Raw genomic sequence first — 18,752 nt, 5'->3', positions numbered from 1 at the left:
GTTATTCTCTGCTGCAGACACAAAACCGACAGGTGCTTAACCCCCCTAAAGGAGCTTCCAGTTTGGCATTGACAATCCTGGTATGTGGTGGGTAATGAATGGCGAAATTCTTCACTACTAGAAGCAGCGGCTTTCATTACTGAAGTTTTCTCCCCAATTACCACAAACCCATGTGCACTATTTACCCCCCCACTCTGATCTAGTTTTGTGTGCAATTTGTGTGCACTGGCAGTCTGAGCATTTTTCCCCAACTCCTCCCTCCACAGGCTGCAGATCATCCAGAACTCTGCAACCCGTGTCCTCTCCCTTACCAGGCTCCGTGACCCTATCGCCCCCATCCTCGTTGACTACTGGCTTCCCATCACACAGAGGATACAGTTCAATGATCTTGGTCCTCACCTTCAAAGCCCTCCAAAGTCTTGCTCGCCCCTAACTCTGCGACCTCCTAACCCCTATCATCCTGCCCACTCCCTCCACTCAGCGGGCTCCGGCCTGTTTCATGTCCCCTTTGTCGCCCGCCCCACCATTGGTGGACAGTCCTTCTGCCCCACTGCCCTCACCCTCTGGAACTCCATCCCGAAGTCCCTCGCCTCGCCCTCTCCCTTGCCTCCTTCAAGACCCATCTCACGACCCTCCTCTTCGACCGTGCCTTCGATCTCCCTGCTTCCCCCACTAACCTCCACTCTCCCCAATCCTGACCCCCAGCTCGGGTCCAAAACTCTTGAGTGTCCAGCACCTTGGGACGTCCACCCGATGCCGTCCGGCATGGAGGGCGCTATATAAATCCAAGTTGTTGTTGACATGAAAGGCGCTATACAAATGTAATGTTGTTGTTGTTGTTGTTTGTGATACCCGTGCAATGGAAAAGATTACATTAAAATTAAGCAAAATAAATGATGTCAGTTTTGGTTTATGTTGATGCTTTCTTGTCATTTATTCAGCGTTGTCCAAATTGAATATGCATTTTCTAACGATAGCGGTAACGCATGTGGACAGCAAACCATAAATTCTATGATTGACTTGGCTGAGGAATTCATTTCAGAGAATAGGGAATATTGTGTTTTAAAGCTGAGTAATTGCCTATTTTACAAATTTGAGGAAAAACATAATGAATTGTTTTGGATGAATTAATGGAAATTTCTTCTCATGAGCCTGAAGCAGCCAAATAAAATTGGAGAAAGTGATTGCTGGAGGAAGTTCCTGTCAAAAATTGTTTGCTGCCCAAGAGATTGACATAGTATATACACGTGTTTTCAGTAAGCTAGGAAGCTTGTGTGTTGCTTGGGGCTGGACTTTGTTTCACAGTTGGAGACCAAATCATGGCTTTAGCACTGCTGCACTATTTTTAATTCAACTGCATTCCAATTTAATGGCCTGAAAACAAAGGATTTGTGTAAGTTAGTCTAGGAGTGAGGTGTGGATGGTATTCCCAATCCTCCAGTCACTGCTGTGACTGAAGGCATTACTGGCTTTAAAAAAAAGGTTTTGTCAGCATCAGACATTTATATTTCACCGAAAATATATATATATTTTTAAAAGTACTGATTATCATCTCTTTTAAAACACAAAATGTTCTGTTCCTACAAGGCAGGTGTAAGAGTACACAGAGTTCCTTTGTCTTTATATATTCATTCAACTGGGAGTGGATCTGAAACACCAGTGTATTGCATGCAGTGTTGAAATTATGTCTCTTATAACATCTCTGATGAGTGTATCTGTTTTAGAATTTTATTTTTGTTGCATTTGTTGCTGAACTCAAGACAGGGCAATTTTAGCCAGAGACACGATACCTCATCCCAGACTTAGAGGTCACTCTATCTGATGCCTTTCCCACCTCTACAGTTGAATAGCCAGCACACACTCACTGTCTTAGCTCACAAGTGAAGAATGATCAATTGGGCAGTCAGTGCTTGTAGAGGCCAGAGTAAAATCAACGCTGACAGGAGAGGTGGAGGAGAGAGCAAGAGAGAAATATATATATATAAAACTCATTGTGTGCTTTCACTCCATGAGCAGTAGTGTGAAAATGCTCTCTAATGCAAGTTTTAGTATTACCTCCGCTTACCCTCCCAGTTTAGGAGGCTTGCCTGCTGATTTTTGCCACAAAAGCTTCCTCTCAGCTGGAAAAGAATGATCTGGACTGACCGCAGCGAATGTCGTTGCACAGACAGCTGTGTCTCCCTGTGGGTGGGATTTGTCCTGCTCGTTTTTCCGACAACCTCCCTCTCTCCCCCCGCCCCCCGCCCAACTGCCTTCTTGGACTGAGTGCCCTGCTATTGTGAAGTGTTCTCGCCAGCAAAACGAAACTAATGGGAGTACATTGTAACGTGAAGGCTGGGCAGGTCTTATACTGAATAGAGTATGTCCAAATAGAGTAATTCTCTTTCTATTTTAAAGCAAAATATGAACATGTGCATTTATAATTGTAATTAGGTGACTTTGCTCTGGGATTACTAATAACTGAACAACTAATTCGCAAACCACAAGTTGATAATTTATTTATTTTTAAATGCAGTATTACTGCACTTTTTGTAAATTAATTGGAATTTTTGGGTTGATTCCAAACTGCGTATTTGAAACAAACTGTCTATAGGATTTCTAGCCTATACTCTCCATCTCTTTAGATTGAACTTCCAGTAAACAGCACTAAACATCTACATTTCTAGGCAGCTGTTTTGAGTTGCACATCAACTGAGCTTTGGCATTCTGAACCTTGTTCCCCATAGGATGAAATTCCACCACATAAATTGCTCCCAAATTTGGCTCTATCCTGGCAGTTTCAGCTCTGGATTTCCATGGAAACATTTAATACAATTCTAAAACATTTGAATCAGCGCAGGAAACTGATTCAAAGTTTCTCACTTGATTACAGTCAGAAGTCGTTTTCTGGACAGAGTGACTTGCTTAGGATGACTGTGTTGCGTATTTGGTTCACACCCTGTTCTTTGATATGCCAGACTTAGATTGAAATCCTATTCCTGACCGATGAAATCAAATGTTTTCTATCTATGTAAAGCTAGATTGCAGTCATGTTCATTTCCTACTTGAACGTGATCCAGTTACTGAGCCACGCAAGTCCACAGGGCACTTTTGATCACAGACCAACCAGCCACTCTGGCTCCTCGGCGGGACTTCGAGGAGTAGTCCAGTCACTAAGAGCAAGGATTCTTCCCACTCAGCTCCTGTTAACCCTGCAACGAATTCCCTAAGGGTCAGATGGTCCAAGCTGAACAAGCAGCAGGAAACTTGCCAGGCAGTGCTCTCAATAGCAAGCTACCAGCAGTACTTAAATACATACCCTGGGATGTGTATGCCTTGGCTCTTGCCAACCTGTGCCTAATACTCACCAGAATTAGATAAGCAGGATGCATTCCTCCAGGGAGAAATTGCACATTCTATCACAGACATGGGAAGCTTTCATGTGTAAGTGGGCCACACATATGGAACTCAGTTTAATTTGGATACTCTTAAGCATGGTGATGGTTTCTCACATATGTATGACACTTGGCCGACTGAAACAAAACAGATGTCTATGGGAATGGGCTGGCCCTCAGTGTGGCATTGTGTGTATTCAGAATGTTATTGAAACCGACCATAGAAACTAACTGTATTGTTATTGATGTTCTGTGGATTTTTGGCATAATGAAAACATAAATTTAATGTTTTCGAGCATTACATTGATTCTGTGAATGGGAATGTGCAACCAAGATAATTGAACATGTGATCAGGCTAACATGGCACTCAGAGTCCCTTTTGCTGTGAGACCATGACCAATGGCAGGGCTGGTGTTAAAGCATCAGAGATATTCTCGCATGTTTTGCTGCAGGCGTACTCTTCGAAATCAAATTACCCCTAAAGAACGGTGCAGTGAGACAGCACATTGGAGCTGCAGTACACTGTGCCATTGAAGTATAATCTGACTCGTGGATGCAGGTATTTCTGAATAGTGCTGCCCTGCCACTTGTGTGTTGTAATGTCATGGGCACTCACGTGGAGTCCCGTAGCTCAGTGGTTAGAGCACTCACTTTGCAAGTGAGAGACCTGAGTTCAATTCCAGGCACAGGGCGAAACCTTGGGCAAGTTTCCTTACTCCACACACCTAATAATAATCCCTCCAAAAACAATAATAAATTGGTCATTTTCAATCTACAACTGTTTGTGGGACATTTCTGTGCGCAATTGGCTGCGCGTTCGCCCACAAATATACAGCCAATTCACTTTACAGTGTGTTCTGTGAAGCGTTTTGGGATGTCCTCCCGACGTGAAAAGCGCTATATCAAATGCAAGGATTATTATTATTATTATTATTATAACGATAGTTCAATAGCTTCCAAATTCCATTGATCAGGACACTGACACCTTCGGGTGAGAGAAGCGAAAAAACTGGTGGGGAAAAGGGGGGAGAAAAAGCATTTTACATTTAAATATGAAAGTTCTGGAATCATTGAATGGTAAAGATTAAATAATAATAATAATCCTTGCATCCTATTGAACTGCTTTTTATAATATCTTTAAAGAGGTTTTGTTTCGCAGCACTTTTCAATGCTGATATAGGCTACTTCCCAGAGCTGACTTCAAAAACGTGCTTGGTGTATGAAATAGTTCTTGTCTCCAGTAAACATAAAAAAAAACATCAATGCGAAATTGAAAACATGCACATTAGTTGCCTTGGGAATTCAGTGTGCCTTGTATTGTAGCCACTGGAATGATAAAATGTAAACACGAATGTATAAAATCCTCTTGAATATTGAGTTGATTTTCCTTTCCTAATGTACTAGAAATTCTTGCAATAAGTGGAAAAGAAGAATAAAATGATGTAACAATTTAATGATACGTTCTTTTATTTAAAAAAAACTAACTTAGCTAAGCAACAATGTATTCAGTCACACTAGTAGGCACGTCTAAAGCCCATCATTGACTTGTTTGCGTGTGTCAAAGCAGAACGGGTTGCTGCAGGACAAAATCTCATTCACAGCACCATGCTAACAAAGATGCGGGTAACTGTTCTGTGGTGCGATAGAGTAAAGGAGCCCCATGAGATTAACATTGCCTAATGAAAGCATTATTAACTTTTGGCATAGTATGTTTCCATCAACAGGAATCATTCTACTGGCAGCTTTATAAATCAGAATTTTTAATAAATATTTCAAGCCCCAAAGTCTGGTACGTTGGTTGTCTTTAGAATTCAGTTCAGTGAACAACAACTTGGATTTGTATAGCACCCTTCACGCGGGGTAACGTCCTGGTGCGCTGGAACTACAAAGATTAAATGTGAATATGAATGTATAAAATCCTCTTGAAAATTAAGTTGATTTTTCTTTCCTAATGTACTAGAAATTCCTCATGTCACGCAGATCCCTCTTTCCTGAGACTGACTGTGGTTTGTATCTGTGATGTGTTGTATGTGCCTGTGATGTGTCTTTGTGTTGTGTGTATCTATGTCGTGGTGTGTGTTAGGTTAATGGTGAGGAGTGGAATATCTCTCCAGCTTTATTCTGGGCTTGGACTTTTTTTTACAGCTCAGTCCTAGCTTTATTATGCTTACAGCTGAAAAGCGGAAGTAATTGTTTTAATGAAATAAGCAAATATATAGTCTGCTGCAGTACAACCACTACATGATGGACTGGCTAGCTGACAGCAGTGATGTCAATGTTAATNAAAAAACTATGATCAATAACATTGATTTTTTGGCCTTAAAGAATTACTGTAAGTATAAACAAATCAGGTACAAATATAAATCACTAGGGTTTTAATGGTTCTAACTACGGTGTACAGCTCTGTAAGGCCTGTACAATTCTCAATCAACATATTCCCAATGTTTGCTGTGATTAGCATTTGTACATAATACCTTTTGTTTCAGAGATTAATACATTTCACAACAAATATAACAATTATGGTACATTTAACATGGTAGATTTTATTCATTTCTAAAGCGCGCTTTTTCCTGGTAATCTCTATGTTTTAAACGAGAGCTAAAAAGAAGCAAAATCAATCAGACCAGTCAGTAACAGGATTCCTTTCCAAACTTCTTACCAGAGAGTTAGTCTAAGCGAATGATTGGGGTGAGGGAGGAATAAATCTCATTTCATGGAGTGAATAATTAAAATGCAAATACAGACGTAGGAATTCTCTCAACAATCGGTAGCTGTGCATAGATCTATTGCATTCATTTAACGTTGTCACAATCCATAAATGTTTTAAAATGCATTCAGATTGATTAAACAATGCTGCTTTATTCATATATAATACCTTAACATCTACAAGAGCATTTCTTTATGGAAATGAGGCCATGGAGTTGAATTCCATGCCCCCAGGGCTCGTGCCACCCCATTCATTTCTCCATATTAAGAAGTGCTGATCTTGCTGTATTATATTAAAACACCCCCGCACCTAAGCTATGTCTACACACTTAATGCATTTGTGTAAAACATCAATGTATATACCGTAAACTCCTGATAAGTCATCACTCCGAGGAAAAAGGGCTCAGTGACAAGTTATCCCGAGTGGCGATTTAGGTATATTTATAAATATATAAAGAAATGCTGCTGGGATATTAACAGCATTACGACTTAAATGGTAGTGACATCTTATGTCAGAGTCGAGTTATTAGGAGTCTACTGTAGTTCTTTGTGAGCGCAATGTCAAAGGACTGTGCTTGATATTTTAATTATTACTGAAAAATAATTCAACAAATTTACAGCCAGCACACACATGCCTTTACTGTGTTTATGTTTAGCAGGGGGAGCTGAGAGATCATGAAGCTTTACAGATGCCAAGGACGGAGCACAGGCGAGCCAGAAAATTTCAGAAGCGCTGCAAGAGAAGAAAGTGCTGGAGAACACAGAGGAATGCTCACTGGTCCTGAAAAAAGATCAGGAGAGGCCCAAGAGACCTGGAATGATTTCAAGCAAATGGAGACAGAATAAAAGGTTAACACTGAAATCCTAGGAAAAAAACAAAACCGAAACATTGGAATTAAGCAAAGAATTTGATATGTGGAGGGGAGGGGCGGCAGATAAAGGTTCTACGTAATAAATAGGTTGAGGTTTCTTGTTATTGAACACATTGTTTGAGACAAAGTAGAAAATATGTTCAAACCAGAGCAGGGCAGATCTGATTTGGATAATTGTAGAGATGTCTCTAAACCATTGTGGATTTGGAAGTGTTAAAATCCTGTCTTAGATCTCGCATGGCAAATTTCCTGAAAAAAAAGAATAAATATCAGCAGAAAATTTTAAGGCACTTGAGCATTTATCATTTTGTACTCAAGGATTCTTTCCGTAACCAGAAGTATATCACGCACATCACGATGACCCACGGGAACTGTACTCAGAGGGTAGAAGTGGAGTTCCTGTAGCTCGACAGGACATACTTTCAGGTGCCCTAAGGAATTAAGGAATCCTGTTCATAATCATAACAGGACTCCTTGGCTAGATACTTTGTATTCAATGGCTAGATACCTTGTCATTTTCCTGACTTCCTTAAGTTGCTTCAGTCTAATAACACCACACAGACTCCTCCAGCCCAAGATAGTGAAGCTATTTGGGCCACAAGCCTTTTGTAACCACATAATGTTCTCTCTCCTGAAAGTACATGCTGGTGCTCAATTAATCACTGTTACTTGATCCAATCACTGGAACAAGCCTATATTTAGGTTTTAATATTGTCCCTTGGATGACCTAACTCTGCGTTGGATTCCATTCTTAATTCTGAGCAATTACTTTTGTGAATGACGTGAGCATGAACAGAAATAGGAGCAAGTCTCTGGACTTGTGGAATAAAGATTTTAATCAGTTATATTGGAAACAAGTGAAACATAAATAGTGCACAGTTTTAGATCATTCTCGGAATAGTTTATCCTTAACCCCAAAGAAAGAGATAGCACAATTTTAGGTAGTTACAGCACGTAGTTATAACGAATGGTGCACTTAGAATATTAGTGCCATGACCAAGACACTCGTGGGATAGCACTAGCGACATAAATCAGTTTTACTACAATCCCTGCTCGCTGCAAGTGGGCGGATAAAGTCGTATAGTGTTCTATCTAACAGTGTGCCAGTCAGAAGCTGCACCTGCATATATCACTCCAAGAATCACTGCACAATCAATATTTGTAACAGTGTTTTTTGTATACATGGATGTAAGAAACCAATCAATGTTTATTCATGAGAGCAACTTGATTTGAAATGCTCAATGTGTTGATACCATATAATCAAACCTCAACATCTACAAGATTTTCCGATGGAAAAACTCCAAAATACCTTTCACACCCTCATATACTCACAATGTTAATCTGTGCTCAGCATATAGGTCCTAATTCTGGTTTGAAGAAACATTAGATGGTGAACATATGACCTTTACTATTGCTGGCACAAATGTGGATATCAAATTACAAACTGATATCCAATATTAAGCTGCAAAAGTTAGACCATCTTTCCTTCGAGTGACTGCATGAAGGGAAGAAACACAGGGGTAAAAATTATGACCTTCCATAACCCATTCCTTACATTGATTCACATCAGTGTAAATTATTATTTGAATGGTTTGAAAATTGTAATTAAGGTTATCAATACTTTACACTAGCATTAATTCATTCACCTGAATAATCTGTTTCATTTGACAACGGTTTTTGGTGGATGCAAAATAACATCTCTTGTAAATACAACATTGTCTCTTAGCATTTCACAGGTAATTGCTGTAAAATGCAGTAGCTGTATTTGTAGGTGAACATGGCAGCCAATTTGCACACGTGAATGCCCCACAAATGGGTATGAATTGAACAACCAATTTGACTTGAAGGTTTGTTGGCCAACCCATGAGAGAAGCTCCCTTTTCTTTTCAAACAGTGTTGTGGGATCTTTAATGTCTGCATAATCAAGCAGATGGAACCTCAGTTTACTATCCTTAAAGATGGCATTCTCCCAATACTTCACTGAGTGTTATGTTGGGAATTTATAGATTTTCCCAGTTGACCAATTACATGAGAATACATTAATTAGTTATGATGGCTGTGAAGATAATAATGATATTATTAATAATAATATGCAAAGATTATTATTAAAGTAGTTGTGGGCTTTTGGGGTTTTCGTAAAACTGCACTATTGGAAACACCAGCATCTCAGTGAGAAAGTATCCTTTACTTAGGAAACGACTGAATTCTACACCTGTAGAAGAACCAGAGAGATGTATTCCATCTATACATAGACAGAACGGTAAAATGGGCAGATGAGTTTCAATGTAGAGAAATGCGAAGTAATGCATTTTGGTAGAAAGAATGAGGGGAGGCAATACAGGCTGGTAATACAATCTTAAGGAGGCTAAAAGAACAGAGATTATTATTATTATTATAGAGAGACCTGGGGGTGCAGGTAAATGAATCCTTGAAGGGGCAGGACAGGTAGATAAGGCTGTAAAAAGGGCAAATGGGATTCTAGGCTTTATAAACAGGGGCATAGAGTACAAGAGTCAAGAGGTTATGATTAACCTATATAAAAAACACTGTTTAGGCCTCAGTTAGAACATTGTGCCCAGTTCTGGGCACCACACTATAGGAAGGATGTTAAGGCATTGGAAAGGGTGCAGAGGAGATTTACGAGGATGGTACCAGGAATGAGGGACCTTGATTATGAGGAAAGGCTAGAGAGGTGAGGATTATTCTCATTGGAGCAGAGACCTAATAGAGGTCTTCAAAATCATGAGGGGATTTGATAGGTTAGAAAGGGAAAAACTGTTTCCACTGGTGGGTGTGTCGGTGACTCGAGGTCACAGATTCAAAATAGTCTCTGAAAGAAGCAGAGGGGAGGTGAGAAGAATTTTTTTCACGCAGCGAGTTGTTCGAATCTGGAACGCATTGCCTGAAAGGGTGGTGGAGGCCGATTCGATAACTACTTTTAAAAACGCGGTGGATGGGTATTTGAGGAGCATGGGTTTGCAGGGTTATGGGGAAAGGGCTGGGGAGTGGGATTGACATTAATTGCTCTATTCAAAGAACCGGCACAAACTCGATGGGGCCGAATGGCCTCTTTTTGTGCTGTACAATTCTATGATTCTATGATTCTATGATAACATTTACCATGAAGCTGACATATCTGAAACAATAACAGGTTACAGTAGTTATCCATTGGAACTCAGTATGATGTCTGGAGATTCTGTGGAGCCTTGTGGACTACAGAACCTCCCACTCACTGATGTGTTGTTTCCTCTCTTTGAAATGCCATCTGTCCCCAATGACTGCCTCTTTGAGAATTACTCCACATAATACAGTAGTTTCATTTATTAATTGCTCAAGAACTATGAGAATTGGGAAGAAAGAGTAAGGAACATTAATTAGGTTAGCTTTTCCAAAAGGACAAAATTGTCTTGTGCTTTTATCAGACAGTCTTTTTTTCGAGATGGGAATTTTTTTCATTGTAGTTTGAAAACATTACTCGTTATAAATAAATCAAAATAAAGAAGATTATAGTGGCTCATTTCACTCACGCAAAGGAACTCATAATTCACTCCTGTCTCCAGTGCTCGTAAATTAGTCTTTTTCACTATGGTAATGACTGCTGGTATGTACCCCTAATAGAGTAGCTTTCCCCATTGATTTTGTAGCTTTATTCTGATATGTAGTGTGTAGATAGCACATAATATACATAACAAAATATGAGATAATACAGTAGCACTGATTAAGAAATGATTGCTCTGTTAAAGAAATGATCATAAATAACAGGAAACGTCTAACAGATACAACACAGATTGAACCCATTTCATGCAGGATTATATCAGGTGCAAAATAAAAACTTCTGTAACAAAGATGACCTTGCAACATCCTGAAAAGCTTAGATTTCAGCCCCATCAGCATTTTATAGCAAGTCAGTTTACCATCGTCCAGCTCAAGGCTGTGCTTGAATAAACAGGTAATGTTTGTTGGAATCTATCAATTATTATTCTGATTTTGAGCAATGACCTGGTCGGGTTCATTCATAGTCCTTGAGCCAGACAAAGCTGTCATCAGATTTAAAGGTTAATATTAAGCAGACTCCCCAAAGCAGACATCTGTAACTGTCCTGGAAAGATCAAATTGTCCCTTTAGGTGAATGAAATAGTAAAGTTGGATCAGTTACATGCATTAAAGGGAGTGAGAAATGTCTGATCTTCTAAGGCAATGCTTGCTGACAAGCAACTGTTTCGCCATCAGGACATCCAGATGAGAATTGGGTAAGTGTTTGCTTGTTGATTAGAATAGTAAATATCTCTTTGCAGTATTGGAAGTATGGGGTGAAATTGCAATGTATTTCCATGGCAATATGTCACATGGCATTAAATCACAGACTGAATTTGAATTTGCTGCTCTCTTGCCCATGAAGATGAATAGAATAGTGTTGCTCCAGATTTATTGGCAGATCCAGCCTTTCATCCAGAAATTGGCAAGATAGTTGAATCCCACAGTTTTAGCCCAAGTTGCAGAGGAAAAAATCCATTAAGAAAAAATCAATAACTGATTTTGTGCTGTTTTTCCCTTTACCAACGATTAAATATTGCTGTATTTAAAAATAATTGAAAAGTATTCTAAAATGAATCCTTAATGGGTGCAAAAATTTTACTTTACCCTGTTGGATTCACTTTAGTTATGGTTAAATGAGTCACAAATCCACTTAACTATAGCCAGATGGTCTACGCTGCACAACAAAATAATGGGGAGACAGATTGCTCTCTGAACAATTTCTCAAGACTTACAGCAGACCAGAACATGTGCTCCATGACTGATGTCAGTTAAAAATAGAATTTAAGATGGGAGTAGGTACCTCAGTTATATGAGGATGTGTGGAAAACCTTACTCGAATAAATCACCAACCTTGGTGGAACTATACCTTAAACGCTATACTGTTGCAAAGCAAATGACAATTTTCTCTGTCATTTTCACATATATTTAGTAATCTTTTATATTTTTCTATCTCTTATCTCAGATCTGTCCTATTTTAAATTTGACATGTATAAATAATACAGTTCAAGTGCAAATATTTGACCTCGGTGTGCGTGTGTGCGTGTGTATACGTGCGTGTGTGTAAGTCATTGGTAATACTACTCTGTTTTAATCATTCAATTAACTGCTATTGCATTTCATGACTGACAACTTTGTAGTAAACACAGTTTATTGTTTCCTGGCTTGTGATGAAAGCATTTCATCAAGAATTTGAGCTCACAGTAGTGGTGGGGGAGTGCTGCATTGTCAGAGGTGCCATGCCATCCTTGTCCATCTGTAGCTCAGTGTAATCCTATAGCTCAGTACTTAGAGCACTTGCCTCTCACGCAAGAGACCTGGGTTCAATGCCAGGCATGGCGAAATGTTGCCAAGTTTCCTTAGTCCACAAGCCCCTGTTTAACCTAGCAGTAAGTAGGAACCTGGTTGTTAGTCGATTGATGGTTTGCTTTTCCGGGGATAATAATTCCTTTAAAAAAACAAATAAAAATAATAATAATAAATTGGTCACTTCAATCCATGACTGTTTGTGGGACACTGCTGTGTGCAATTGTCTGCCGTGTTTCACCCACAAAATACAGTCAATTCACTTTACAGTATATTCTGTGAGGCGTTTTGAGACGTCTCAAAGATGTGATAATGCGCTATACCAAATGCAAGGATTATTATCTAGTTCGTGGGACTGTTTTTTTATTGCATAAAGGTGGCAAACCTATTTGTAGTAGCAATCGGGTCAATTTTCTTTCCTCGCCATCTCATTTTGTCTGATAATCTGGTCAAGACCATCAACTTGGAGAATACGGATGCAGGCTGTGCTATTTATAACATATCTTGGAGACTGACCAAGGTCAGAGACTTTGTGGTTTGTCTTAGTGTACGTTTGGCTCAACAAAAAAAACAGCTTATTACACTCATGTACAAGGAATCTACATTTAATTAAGGCAGGATTGTTTTATACAGTAAATCTATTCAGAAAATGTGCAATTATAGCAATTGCTGCTTATAATAAATGCAATAGAGTAGAAGAATTCTTTTTATAATTGAGAAATAACAATATTACTAAATAATCTCCGTTATAATATTGCTGTAACCAGTTTAGTAAGTTGTATAGCAATTATTTACATTTCTATTCAATACAATCATTAGTTTTGCTTAATAGTTAATTGTATGACTCAAATTTTCTATAACAAACGACAACAAATTACATTTGTATCGTGCCTTTCATGTCACAATCCAATGACATTTGCTGCAAACTTCCTAAGAGGTGAGAACTCGATTGGGTTTGCAAATGATTGAATAATCGTCCCACAATTATTGTCTAACTTCACAGGTGAAATAGCTAGATAGATGTGGTACCGTTGGTTTGTCTGTGTCTGTGGAGTCAACCATAACCCACCATGAGTCACAATGCAAAAAATTGGAAAAAGCAAAGACAAATTGGCAAAGGCAGTTTTGCACAAGGCGTTCTGTTCAATATGACTGGTTTTGCTGTCTAACCAGATTGTATGTATGTGGGAATCCCCTAGAGCTGCTTTGGGAAACTCTTCCATCATAGATGTCAAGCACTGGCCAAAATGAGTACTTTGCCTGATTGAAAATGCTTCCTAATTGAGTTCTCTGGCAAGCCTTAATCCTCAGGCAAATAGTGTCAAAGGATTGAAAGAAAGTTTAACGTAGTGGTTTACATTACAATGAACATTGGATTGTTCCTACCCACTATTTCTCTACCTCTGTAGATTTTCACAGGGTGCGGCTCGCTGTCTCTATTGTGCAATGCCAAGAATGAAGAGTTTTCAGTCTAAAATATCACCATTCATACATGCTATCAACGTAACAGACAAAGAGGAGTTTTCTTTGGTGACAAGATGGAGATGATTACTTTTAGATCTGTTATTTATTTTAGTTTAGATCTGCTATTACAATTTCTTCTCTTAAAAATCACTGCCATTGTTTCTTATTATTTTAGGTTTCAACTTGTCTTATTCTACATTCAATGTGTTTTTCTCAAATGTGGTCAATGTGTACTGGAGATATGATAAATTTGGGACACAATCTATTCTTAAGGTATCAATAACAAGACCCATTGTATAATCGCAGGCAATAAGTTCCATATACTTACCATTTGCAAAATAAACTATGGCTGATAATGTTTTAACAAATCTTAAATACATTAATATTTTCACAAATGTAGTATTTTATGTTGGTAATAACTAGACGTAGTCTAAATATAGAGGCTATTGAACCAGTATAGAGCTTTGAAGTCTCTGAGTCATAAAATGCTGCACAGTGAGTCACACTGTCATATTCAAGTTCCTATCAACACTTGAAAATACAGCAGCTAACTGGTGTGATGCCAGGAAAGGTTGTACATTCCCACTATCCTTACTGCAAATAGGCTTTCATGTGATTGTGAAAATCCACATCTCAGACATCGCCTGCACAGATGAGACTCATACATAGCCTGACAACTGTGTTTAATGATCACAGCACAGCTGGAGGTGGTTATTAAAGGTGGTCCTACTGTGGATTTGGTTCACATGCAACCATTGTTTTTATGGTAGCTCATATCTTTCCACTGGCTTGAAAACAGCATTTTCAATGGTTAGCACCTGAATAATGCAACAGTCAAAAGTAGTAAACGAACGTTATATTTGTCCACTGTAGGCACTGTATCTGACCAGACATAATATTCAACACACGATTATCAGCGTCATTGTTCAGGGCTCAGGTTTCATTGTATTCCAGATGTGTATCTAACATCTACAGCATATGGTCGTGCATTGAATTTGGCACAAAAAAAGGGATTTCTTTAATCCACCCAATAGTCCTGCCAGTCTTCAATGATTTTAGGTATCTAGGGGAGCTCTGTTTAGGTAAATAAAATGATGCATTTCAATTTACTCACAAGAATAATCATCTGCTAGATGTGGTCAGCTACACTTCATTGTGAAGAAATCTAGTTTATTAGATTGCAGTTATTGCAATGCAGGCTCTTCTGGCAACTCAGTGTTTGCGTATGAAACTGAACCACGTTTCACCCACAAAATACACAGTAACTCAATTTTTCAATATACCCTGTGAAGTTCTTTGAGATGTCTCAATGATGTGATAAGGTGCTTTTTCAAATGCAAGGATTATTATGTTATTAATCATAAGAGGAGAGAAAGATCCCGTTTGATCCCTGAATTAGCTAATATCATTCCAGGGTGGCGGTTGCACTATAATTTGCCTCAGAATCTGTGCACTCGGAAGTAAAAAAAAATCAAATAAAGTCCCTGCTCCTGATCACTACCCAGTAACCCTGCTTGGAAAGTGTGTGCTTGTAGTAAAAGAGAATCAGATCCATCTATAGTCAAATTGTCTACGGACGCACACTGTTACGTGCTATCTGGACAGTGTACCGCATTGCCCCCCAGGAAGAGCCAGTATTTTTCAAAGAGGAGGGTGAGAAAAAAAATTAAATCCCCAATTCCCTTATCCAATTCTTCCAACGCTATTCCCACATATTTTATCTCCCGGTCCTATTAGCCACAGCCTGATGAAGCAGTAAATGCAAAGCCTTGTTTGAATTAGAGTCTCTGAATCACTCTGCTCTGTAATATGAGTGGAACTGGCTCTTTACTGATTCGGTTTTATCACATTCTCAACCACGCTCAGCCAGCAGGCTCCCGTCATCATGAATCCTTCCACCCTTCCAATGAAAGATTGTGACAACAGATTTCACTACACATTGCTTCCTCTGACATTTGCAACCAAATACTCCGATTGAGCCCCACCTACTGAGAAATCTGAGTTCGTTTCTCTGCAGGCACAATGGGAAGGAGGAGAAATGTGGCTTTTCTTTGTGAGGGGAAATGATCACGTTATACAGTAGATCTCCACAAGAAAGCAACATATGGTCTGGAAGACTTGGCAGAGGATTGTGTTTGTGAGTAACTTATTGAAACAATGGAATATAGTCCCCTTCAACATTAACACAGTAGACGTTTTACTCACTCATGAATCTATTCCTTGAAATAATAAGGGAATTACCATAATTCACAGTAGTTCAAAAAAGCCTTTTCCGCTCCCCATGTTATCCTCTTCATGTTTTTAATTCTATTCATGGTATAACTCTGCCACTTACCTGTCATGATCTACCTTTCTATTATATGAGATTATAAAAGCATAATTTCCCTTGAGCCATATTTGATTTTCACAGACAAAGATAAAACTGTGGAGGTGAAACACCAATCAGTATTGTGACAAGCAAAGGAATGAAGGTGATACTATAGCATTATTTCTAGGACATTTTATGGCTGCTGCCCAGATTTAGTTTAAGATGCTTATGGAGTGTCATTGTGTACAACGACAACAAATTATTTGTATAACGCATTTCAAGGAGGGAGGGCGTCCCAAGGTGCTGGACAGACAAGGATTTGCACCCCAGCTGGGGGTTGAGATCAGGAGAAGTGAAGGGCAGGGAGGGTGGGAGTAGGAGTGTGACCGAAGGCAAGGTCGAATAGGAGCTCTTGAGAAGGGCCTTGAAGTTGACTATTATTTGTCCTGTAGCTCAGTGGTTAGAGCACTCGCCTTGCAAGGAGACAACTGGGTTCAATTCCAGGCAGGGCGAAACCTTGGGCAAGTTTCCTTACTCCACACACCTAATAATAATCCCTCCAAAACAAAACAATAATAAATTGGTCATTTTCAATCCACGTTTTTTGTGGGACACTTCCGTGCGCAATTAGCTGTCGTGTTTCGCCCACAAATCTACAGTTAATTCACTTTACAGTATATTCTGTTAAGCGCTTTGAGACGTCTAGAAGACGTGAAAAGCGCTATATCAAATGCAAGGATTATCATTATTATTATAAAATGAGCAGCTAAAACACTTACATTTGTTCCAACCTTTTACAACTACAGTGTGTTTGCTGATTGTAAAATTATACACTTGTAAAACAAGAATACCAGTAGATGAAAACTTGACAAGTATTGTTGCTTTAATGCTGCTTAACCTGATAAATCCTTTATTTATTGTACATGGTTCATTTACCCTGTTAATGAAAGGTCTGTCTGTGAACAGGTACACAGCTACCCTCCCTTGTTTAGCATTGATCTTTACGTTGCTAAGGCAATGAGGTTAGTCTGGAGAAGGTGGGAAACAGCCTGCCATTGTATGCTGTATGTGACACTATCCATTCCTTTGTCCTGCACAAACCTGATTTTTAAAACATGTTTAAATCTGAAATAGACAGCAAAATTGTTGGAAATCTGAAAGAAAATGGCCAGTAAGTTAAACTTTCTTTTGCGACCGAACATCTTTGAATATGAATGTAAGCCCACTGAAACATGCCATGCATTGCAGCTCCACCTTAGAATTCCTAATGGTTATTGTATTGCTGATCACAACATATCTCAGAACCCTGCCAGGATTTTAAATTCTTTGTTTCCTTCACTTGACTGTTAATCTATGCTGCCTCCCCGTGGCCATTATATTGTACATCCACTTCACTGGCTGAGATCTGACTTGTGTTTAATATTGTAATAAACTCAGAAAGCCCTAGAGTTGAAAAGGTGCGTCAAGCCACAGATTTTAAAGAGTATTGTTCATAGTTGCCTGCGCATGGTAAAACGGAGATTTGCAATCAGCACAAATGCATTTATGCAACCCAAAAAAGGTTTCCCTGATATAAGTTTTCATTATTCAAGTGCTCCGGGACGCTACCCCGTGTGAAGGGTGCTATATAAATGCAAATTGTTGTGTATAATCTGGATATCTTCCTTCAAAGTCCCCCTTGCAGCTTAATGGTCTGGCTAGATCCTGCTTGTGAAAATGTGCAATTTATAACTGCAATAAAAAGAATGTACCACTGGTCTGAGTCAACTCATAATCTGATGTTCTGCGTCAGAAAAACCACAAGGAATGTTGCCAAGGAAAGTGGAAAATGTTATACTGGTGCAGTGGGAATGCTCCAGCTGATCTCTAATTTCTCCAGAGAGTGGACAATAATGTTTACCATACATATATATACTTCAATATTGTTTTTTTTCACATGCAGCATTTTAAAGAAAAAATACAATGATTGCAAACCATTTTTTGCCTTATTAATATAAATACGTTTCTCCTTCTTAAGTAAATTATGAGTGTGAAAATAGGTTTAAACACCATCTAGGATGGTTGCAAATCTGTAATTTATGCAGTGTAAGATTGAAATTGTACATTTTAATCGTAACAGAATTCTGCACAAATGTGTTGTGTGCAGAGTTTGGAGGAAATATTACAGATTGCGGAACATCTTCCCAGTAGCTCCAATAAGATCCCCAAATTTGTTTTTCACACTTCCACTCTGAAGGTGCAGTTACTACACTTTACCGGAAAATATTTGGTATAAAGTGCAATATCAAATTCAAGGATTATTATTATGGTGCTGAATATTGCAAAGATTTTGTTCCATGGACAGCAGCAAAGTTCAGTAACTCACTCTTTATGTGTCAGACTAACCAGTGGGGTCTCAGCAAGCTATTTCCTATTGATCTAATGTCACCCAACATTCGCTTTGTATGCAAGAGACCTGGGCTCAATTCCCGGCAGGGTGAAACCTTGGGCAAGTTTCCTTACTCCACACCTCTGATAATAATCCCTCAAGAAAAAAAAATAAATTGGTCATTTCAAACCACGACTGTTTGTGGGACGCTGCCGTGCGTAATTGGCTGCCGCATTTCGCCCACAAAACAAATACAGTCAATTCACTTTACAGTCTATTCTGTGAAGTGCTTTGAGACGTATAGAAGATGTGAAAAGCGC

The sequence above is a fragment of the Callorhinchus milii genome, unplaced genomic scaffold (genome assembly GCF_018977255.1).
Source record: "Callorhinchus milii isolate IMCB2004 unplaced genomic scaffold, IMCB_Cmil_1.0 Scaffold9, whole genome shotgun sequence".
Classification (NCBI taxonomy): domain Eukaryota; kingdom Metazoa; phylum Chordata; class Chondrichthyes; order Chimaeriformes; family Callorhinchidae; genus Callorhinchus; species Callorhinchus milii.
The sequence above is the reverse complement of the archived record's forward strand: the minus strand, read 5'-3'. Positions refer to the sequence as shown.